General features: G+C 37.4%; 1 long non-coding RNA gene across 1 annotated transcript in view; it reads left to right on the top strand.

Moving 5' to 3' along the window:
- The window catches only part of LOC112652309 (uncharacterized), a 29,378-nt gene extending 20,703 nt beyond the window's left edge, over positions 1–8,675 (top strand). The window contains exon 3 of the long non-coding RNA XR_003131352.3: positions 7,947–8,675. This is a non-coding gene — a long non-coding RNA (uncharacterized LOC112652309). The remainder of the gene's footprint in view (positions 1–7,946) is intronic.
- The last annotated feature ends 639 nt before the right edge of the window (positions 8,676–9,314 follow it).

Raw genomic sequence — 9,314 nt, forward strand, 5'->3', positions numbered from 1 at the left:
AATAAAAGATATGCAGATTGGAAAGGAAGATATAATGTCATTCCAGAAAACAGTTTAGCAATTTCTTTAAAAACTAAACATATAACTACCATATGACCCAGCAGATGTAATCCTGGGTATTTATTCCAGAAAAATTGAGATTTATGCTAAAAGAAAAAACAACAACAAAAACACCTTACACCAATGTTTATGACAGCTTTATTTGTAATAGCAAGAACTGGAAACAATCCAGGCATCTTTCAGGAGGTGACTGATTAAACAAATGGTTCCATCCGTGTGGTGGAATACTACTTAGCAATTAAAAAAAAAAAAAAACTATTGCTAAATGCAACAATCTGGGTAAATTTCCACAGAATTATTCTGGATGAAACAGCTGACCTCAAAAGGTTACATACTATATTATTCCATTTATGTAACATTGACAAAATCATAGAAATGGGGAACATGTTAGTGGTTGCCAGGGATTAAATAGGAGGTGGAGAGTGAAAGTGGGTGTACCTATAAAAGGGCAATATGAGGTATCCTCCAGAAATGGAAATGTTCTCTACCTTGACAGCAATGTCAGTTACCATGGTTGTAGTACTGAATCAACTTATAGTAGGTTACCATTGAGATAAGCAAGCTAAAATGTGCAAGGGATCTTTTTGTAGTACTTCTCGCAACTGCATGTGAATCTACAATTATGTCAAAATTTAAAAGCTTAACTAAAAATGGCTTTAGAATGTATTATGTATGCCTCCAATTATGGAAAATTAAATATATCGGCATACTCATATGTGGAATCAAATGGTCTGGCTATATGCTCACCAGACGGTTCACAGAAATTGTCCTTGGGCATGGGGTTTCAAGGAATCTTGCTATTTTCTTTCTGAAATTTTAAAATGTTATAAAAGTAATATGCATAATACATAAATATTCTTCTTGTAAAATAATGGAAGTGGAAATTAAAAGCAAATCTTCTCCCAAATAACTCTCCTCCCCAAAGATAATAATTGTTAACATTTTGGTTTGGATTCTTTCTAGACACAACTCTATAATTGCATACATATGTGAATATATATATATATGTATAAATATATGTGTATATATATATGTATGTATGTATTTTTAGGATCACATTCAATAAGTAGAATCATAGCAGTAATTCTGTTGCTTTTTTTTCAAAATATGACTTCGGGCCACGCGGGTGGCTCAGCCAGTTGATTGACTCTTTGTTTTAGCTCAGGTCATGATGTCACAGATTGTGGGATTGAGCCCTGGGACTGGCTCCACACTCACTAGGGAGTCTGTGGATTCCCTCTCTCTCCTCCCCTCCCCTTCCCCCGACCCCTATTCTCACTTATGCTCTCTCTCAATAAATAAATAAATAAATAAATAAATAAATAAATAAATAAATATTTTAAAAATATATGACCTGAAGATATTTCTATGTCTGCAAACTCTCAAAACTATTTGATTTTTAAAAAATCAGAACAGAGTTGTCCATAATTAATTAGTCCACATAGGTTTAGATTATTCTCCATTTTTTACAGTTATGAACAATGTCATATATACACATTCTTGCAAACCTTTTCAGAAATATAAAAATACTCCTATAGGATAAATTCTTAGAGAGGAAAGTGGTAGGGCCTAGGATATACTCATTTTAAAATTTGGAAACCAAATTTTAAAGAAATTTAAACAACCAAACCTCCATCCTAAAAAACTAGACAAAATATACACCTTCCAACAGCATATGAGAATATCTCTTTCAAAATATACTAACACAGAATATTATCAATCCAATCTTTTAAATTTAGTATTTAAATTTTTAATCCAGAAAATGCAAAAATAAACTATATGATGATATTTTTTCACCCCAGCAAGACAAAAAATAACTTGGCTTCATTTCACTTCCTTCCTATTCTACCTCTACCAGTCTTGCCAGCATCCACATTAGAATAATCTCTGGGTTAAATTTCATATTGTTATTATTTTTGTCATACTCACCAAACATTTAGACTTTATTAGATTTGTGGGTATCTTTGGCCTCCAGTGTTACTTGCATCCCTTGTCTTCCTCTCTTTTACTTCCTTTTGTTTTTACTAGTATACGGCCTCAAGTAATTCTTTCAAATGGAATCTGTGGGTGGAAAAATTTCTAAGCATGTCCAAAAATATTCTCAGCCTTCACTCATGAATGCTACTTTGACTGGGAATAGAATTCTAAGTTTAAAATAATTTTGTCTCAGAACTTTAAAGACCTTACCTCTTTGTTTACCATACCCAGTAGGGCTTAATAAAAGCCTGATGACAATCTGATTTTCACTCATTCGCGTTCTGCTGCTGTCTGTGAATGCTCTTAGACATCTCTTATCCTTGGAGATCTAACATTTCACTAGTGTCTAGTTGTAGGTCTCTTTTTATATATCCTGCTTAGTATTGCAGGGTCCTTTCAACCTAAAATCTTACTGCTTTCTCTAGGTCTGGAAAATTTTCTCTTCTTATTTAATTGATCCTTTTCTCCCATCTGTTTTCTCCTTCCTTCCCTGGGGCATTGCTATTGCATGGATATGGGTATCCATATTCTATCCCCTTCAATGTTTTTCTCATTGTTTCTGTAGTAGACAAAATAAAGCCCCCTTCCCCCTGCCACATAGCCAGAATCTACAAATACACACCCTTGCATGGAAAAAGGGACTTTGCGGTTGTGATTAAGTTGAAGATCTTGAAATGGGAAGATTATCTGTGATTATCTGGGTAGACCCAATGTAATCATGAGAGCTCTTAAAAGAAGGAGGCAGAAGTATCAGAGCCAGGGAAGATGTGACAACAGGGGCAGAGATCAGAGATGAAAGGAGAGAAAGATTTGAAGATGCTATGGTGCTGGTTTTGAAGATGGAGGAAAGGGCCACAAGGCAAGGAGTGCCGGTGCCCTCTTAAAGCCTGGAAAAGATTGTCTCCTAGCCCTAGAAGGAACGCAGCCCTGCCAAAACCTTGATTTTAGGACTCTGACCTCCAGAATTGTATGATAATACTTTTGGGCTATTTTAAGCCACAAAGTTTGTGGCCTTTTGGTGCAGCAGGAATAGGAAACTAATGCACTTTCTAATGGACCCTTTGTTATTGTGCATTGCATTTGACATGAATACTTGCTTCATACCACACATTGAGCTTCGTTTTCAGCTCTGTCCTTTCAGCTATTTAACCTATCAAAAGGGAACGATTTGTTTTGATGATGATTGTTTTTATTTGCTAGAACTCTGGCTGGTTTTCCCCCTTTAGGGGATAATTTGGTTTTTATGGATGCATTATTCATTCAAATCTCAGAATATTAATTGTGCTTACTATTAAGTTTTCTTTATTCCTCTGTTATCTCCATTTCCTCAATGTTAGTTTCTCCACTTGTGAATTTGTCAGCTCTTGTAACACTAGTGTCCCTTCAGTACACGGCAATTCTCAGTTGTTTGCTTTTCATTGTATTTGAGAATCTTATTTACCCAGATGAGAGTTCTGGTTACTCTGATGACTCTAGGAGAAGAACAATAAAGACAACTTGGCTGAATGAGTATAGCTTACTATTTGAGCCTAGGGAATTCTTTCCCTAGACCATGATGTGATATAAAAAATGAAGATGAGTGCAGCAGGAGTACTAACGATCAGAGTAGATGGTAGTCAGTATGCCACGCTTGCTGGGGCATGCTCAGGGGTACCCACCTTCACCCCTTCCCTGTGGGACATTCTAAGTTGCCTGGACTCTATCCTCTTCAGAAAGCTACACTTAATGTGTCTATCTAGGGCAAATGCTAGAGTAAGTTTTTTCCCTTTTTTACTATTTTGGGGGTAGTATATGTGTGTACATATCCAAGCGCTTGTATATTTGGGTCTGAGTCTTCCTCTTCTGTTCTTGTAAGCATCTGGGCTATTTCAGCATTCACTTCTTCTTTTTTTTTTTTTGATTAAGGTTTTGTTTATTTATTTGAGAGAGAGCAAGAGTGGGAGAGCACAAAGCACGGGGAGCAGCAGAGGGAGAAGGAGAAGCAGACTCCCTACTGAGCAGGGAGCCCAATGTGAGGTTCCATTACAGGACCCTGGGATCACGACTAGAGTTGATGCTTAACCAACTAGACACCCAGGCGTCCCTCAGCATTCACTTCTATTTAGGCTCTTATTTCTAATTCAAATTCTAAGCTTATGAAATTTGACTTGCTTCATTGTGCCCAACGTAAGATATGTAAATCTCTATTTTATTCTAATTAAAGAATCTCATATAACATGGAAGCTTGTACTAAAGATTTATCATTATTCCCAATTTCAAAAGGGAATCCCTTACAGCTCAAGAGGTACTTTTCTGCCCCATAGATTCACAGAGAATCAAAAGCATGCATGAGGCCTGACAATGCATGCATATGTGGGAGGAGTACTTTCAGCTATTCCCTAAAGTCACTTTAAAAAATATTCTGTTGTTACCTTTAAAGATAGAGATGTCAATAATTAAGTTCAAAAATAAATGAAAAATAAATATCCATTGTCCTAAAATAAGGCAGAAAGAAATACCATTAATAGATATCATTATAGGGGAGCCTGGACGGCTCAGCTGGTTGAGCATCTGCCTGGGGCACAAGTCATGTGCCATGCATCTGGCTCCCTGCTCTGCAAGAGGTCTGCTTATCCCTCTCCTTCTACCTCTCCCCCACCTCCCCACCCAGTTCGTGCACTTTCTCATTCTTTCTCTCTGAAAGAAATAAAATCTTTAAAAAAAAAAATAGATAAACACATAAATATCATTATATTGCAGTGTTCTCATTTGATATAAATCCTAAAACTCCAAAATTCAGACCTGGAAGAAATGTTAAAGTCGACTAATTTAAGATCCTCACTTTACAAATGAAGAAACTGAATCTCTTACAGTTTAAATGGTTTAAAAAACAAACAAATAACAACAACAACAAAAAATAAGTCTTTTTCTATAGACCCAAAATGGTTAATCCTGTGCTTCTATGATAAATTGTTCAGAGTTCTCTTGAATCTCGCATTACCTAGATATTTGGTTGCACCACCCAAGTAATTTCCTTGTTTATGCTTAATTACCTGATTGGCTACCATGTTCTAAATACAGAAGACACTGATTTATTGCACATTCTATCCTCTGAAAGTGAGGACCAGCCTCTCCATCTATCTCCCTGAGTTATAAAAGAAGGCATTATTTTAAAATAAGTACAATCTAAGTACAATTTATTTCAAAACAGATTTTTTTAAAATGAAACTAAAGCAGGGGTGCCGAAGTGGCTCAGTTGGGTGAGGGTCCAACTCTTGATCACAGCTCAGGTCTTAATCTCAGTGTTGTGAGTTCAAGCCCTGCATTGGGGTCCACATATAAAAAGAAAGAAAAAGAAGAGAAAAGAAGAAGAAAAAAAAAAGAAAAGAAAAAAAAAAGAAAAGAAAGAAAAGAAAAGAAAAAAGAAGAAAGGAAAGGAAAGGAAAGGAAGGAAGAAAGAAAGAAGAAGAAAGAAAGAAAGAAAGAAAGAAAGAAAGAAGAAGAAAGAAAGAAAGAAAGAAAGAAAGAAAGAAAGAAAAGAAAGAAAGAAAGAGAAAGAGAAAGAGAGAGAGAGAGAGAGAGAAAGCAATAATAAGAAGAGAGCTTTATAATGTGGGCTATAGTACTCTAATATGAGAAAGGACCTCAGTGTTCACACAGCAGTGAAGTGAGGCCTGGTGAGGTTTCAATCCAACCCTCTCAATCTGAGGCCCAGATTTGGTACTAATAGTTGGATGACCTTGAGTGAGCTATGTACCTGCAGTAGGTTTGGTTTCTCCATAGTTTACAGATTTCATTTTTTTTAGAACTTCTCTCTTTTTTAAAAAAAAGATTTTATTTATTTATTCATGAGAGACACAGAGACAGAGAGGCAGAGACACAGGCAGAGGGAGAAGCAGGCTCGATGCAGGGAGCCCGACGTGGGACTCGATCCCGGGTCTCCAGGATCAGGCCCTGAGCCAAAGGCAGGCGCTAAACCACTGAGCCACTGTGCTGCCAGATTTCATTTTTATTATTATCTGATTTCCTATAAGGTTAAGAAAATTTCTTTTAAATTACAGACAAATGTAATATATTTTCAGCTAGATACACTTATAAAATGAAAAATACAGTAACCTTTTTAAGGGAGGAAATAAAAGATTATATACCAAGATGTATAAACTTGATTCACAGATTCATACTACTCCCCAATCCCCAGAACTGAATAGAAGGTCCTCAAATAATCACTCTCACATCAATGCGAGCCTGGCTGGCTTCAGAATCTTATGGGCCGCAGCCAATTTATGTTGAGGAGAAACATCATCACAACTGGTATTTTTCCAAACAGATTAAAATTTTCACTGAGAAATGCTGCACACACCAGCCAGTGTCACCAGATTTTTCTGAATTGCTAAATGGAAATAAGCCCAATTTAGTAATTAAGTATCATTTTAACTTTACATCAAAATATTTTTTTAATTTTTTATTTTGTATTACTTGCTAGCTACCCTTTCACAGACCATTAGAAATAATTTCTTTCACTTAATCCTGGTAATTTAAGTCTTTTGCTGTTTGACAGAATTTTTTTCCTTTCTTTTTCAATTGATGTGAAATTTGCATGACTGATGTTGCTTTCAAATTAAACAGCCCATACATAACTATTGCTATTACATGACGTGCGATTATAAGTGTCAAAGCTGCAGCTGGCTTCCTCTTCTTCCTTTCAGCTAAAGAAAAATCACCGAGCAACACCAGTGGGATAAAGCTCTGCCAGGGTCTCTGGGACAAGAATTACGTATTATATGCAAATCAAGCATGCACTACAATTTTGTGAAATAAATCCTTAGAAAATTCTTAGTTAAGTCCATTTTACTACTCACATATGTAATGATGCTTTCATTAAAATATATAATGGTTTGATCAGCCATCATTCGAATCTACTGGTTCAAGACTTGAAAACTCTTTCAATAAGACCTTGCAGAAGCTTTAGGATGTGACATTAGGTTTTGTGTGTGTGTGTGTGTGTGTGTGGTTTTGTTTGTTTGTTTGTTTTATTCATGAGAGAGGGAGGCAGGACATAGGCAGAGGGAGAAGCAGGGACCCCATGCAGGACTCGATCCCAGGACCCCGGGATCACCACCTGAGCTAAAGGCAGAGGCTCAACCACTGAGCCACCGAGGTGCCCAACATTAGTTATTTTGAAGAACTATTTCCTGGCAAGTTCCTATTAATAGGCTATTTTTAAATATTTAACTTTCAATAAATAACACATGCTAATGCTAATCTTTATATTTTATATATTTATAAGCTGTGAGATGTATAAATATTCTAATCATTCACGTGTATTATCTTGCATGTGTCCCCGAACAATCCACTGATGTAGGTAGAGGTGATCTCTATTCTACGAATGCCATATACAAGGTAATATATGACCATTTTCTAGAGAACAGCATCTGGCCTAGAGGGAGCATACAGTACACAGCGCTTTGTGTCATCCAAAATTTGCTGGCAAGTGGCAGAACAGGGCTTGGAAGCCGAGTCTTCCAGTTCTCAAAGTAATGCTTTACATGCTGCATCCAGACTCTACAGATAAGATGTAAACTCCATTAACAAGGTATCAATCAGCCAATCTCGTAACTATAGGGCAAGAGAGAGCTGTCGTTGCCCTTGAAGGACCATGCTGCCATCTCCTGGGGCTTTATGCAGGGAAAGGGAGCAAACACCATTCTCTTCCATCAGTGGCATAAGCACATATAAGCCTGGCATAGAAGTTGGAAGAAAATGTGCTCTCTTATAGCAAATATCCAGGCTCCGTGTGGCTGCCTTTTTCCTCTTCCATTATGGAAATCTTCACACATACACAAAAGTAGAGAAGGATAGTAGAGAGAACCCTCATGAGCCAGCACCCAGCTTCAATCATTACCAACGTCTTCCTTATCTTTTTTTTTCAGACATGCTATGTATTGGGCTTTGGTTGATGTCTTCAGACCACTGGTAGTGTGGTTTCCATGATGTCAATGCACCGGACTGCTGTAGCAATGGCTGCAGAGGCAGCAAGCGGGACTTTCACACCTCTTATTTCCTGCCCTACTCCAAGTCAGAGAACAAATGTACCTCAGGTATCAAGAACCAAAAAGGATACAGAAGATGTGGCCTAATTCTTCTATTAATTCTGATGTGGGTTCATTTTGACTCACTGATCCCAAACATGATAATAACTTAAAAGTGCCTTCCCCTCAAATATAAATCCATTGACTTGAGAGCTCTGCTACTTCTGAATCCCCATACCAGTCTCCTTGCACATGGTCTATTCTGCTTCTATTACTGTCTTAAATTACATGCAGCTCTAAAGGTGTCCTACTCTTCCCTTTGAACTTAAGGGAGATTTTGCATTCCTTTCACGATGAGAATGTCACGTTTTAGAAAACAATTGCCTATGAAATATTTATTGGTTTTCCTCACAAATTCCAAAGTTTTTCTGAAAGTTTTTTAAAAAAAGAGCTATGCTAAATTGGGATAAGATGGTGGTTCCACAAATTATATAATTTAAAACAACAGAAAAGGAAGGTAACTTAAGGACCAAACAATTAAAAATTTCTTTTAAATTTAAAATTTTTTGAAAATCCACAGTTACTGACTCTGACAGGAATAAATATCTACCTCAAGTTCCTAATATATGAATAAACTCATCACGGAAACTACATGTGTTGTCTTTCTCTTGCTAAACTTTGTGGTCCCATAATAAAATGGCTGCTATCCAAACAGCGAATACTGAAATATTAAGTAAAAGTGACACTTGGCACACATCTGTGACCATTTTAAGATGTCATCCTCAGCATTCAGGGGGTGCTTTCATCCTGCAAGTGAAATTCCTTTCAGTAGCACTTTCAAAGGTCCTTAAAGTCCTTTGAGAAGTCCTTTTGCTAACATGCTGACATAGGCTGTTCCTGACCCAAGCCTCACCCTACAAGAAGAACAATTAACAGCTATTCAAGAATAAGCCATCACTGAGAAGATCCTAGCACATGGAGGTGAGACTGAAGCACCCACTGTACATCACAGAGACCGAAACAGGCTGCATTTGGGGAGTAAGAGAAGTGGTGCCATGTTGACTGCACTGCCCTCCCACAGGTGGGTGCTGCACCACACCTGGAGGTCTCCTCAGAGTCTCTGGTTCTTTCTGTGGGAAAAAAGAACCTGTGAAGGCAACCAGCGGCAAGACAGCATTGTATGGGCATTTTAAGGGCTTTGCAGGAGCCCCTCCTCTGATCCCACACCATAGGGATTGTGGAGGACTCCGTGGGGCTCAACCACTGGGA

Source organism: Canis lupus, chromosome 13 (assembly GCF_003254725.2).
Source record: "Canis lupus dingo isolate Sandy chromosome 13, ASM325472v2, whole genome shotgun sequence".
Taxonomy (NCBI): Eukaryota; Metazoa; Chordata; class Mammalia; order Carnivora; family Canidae; genus Canis; species Canis lupus.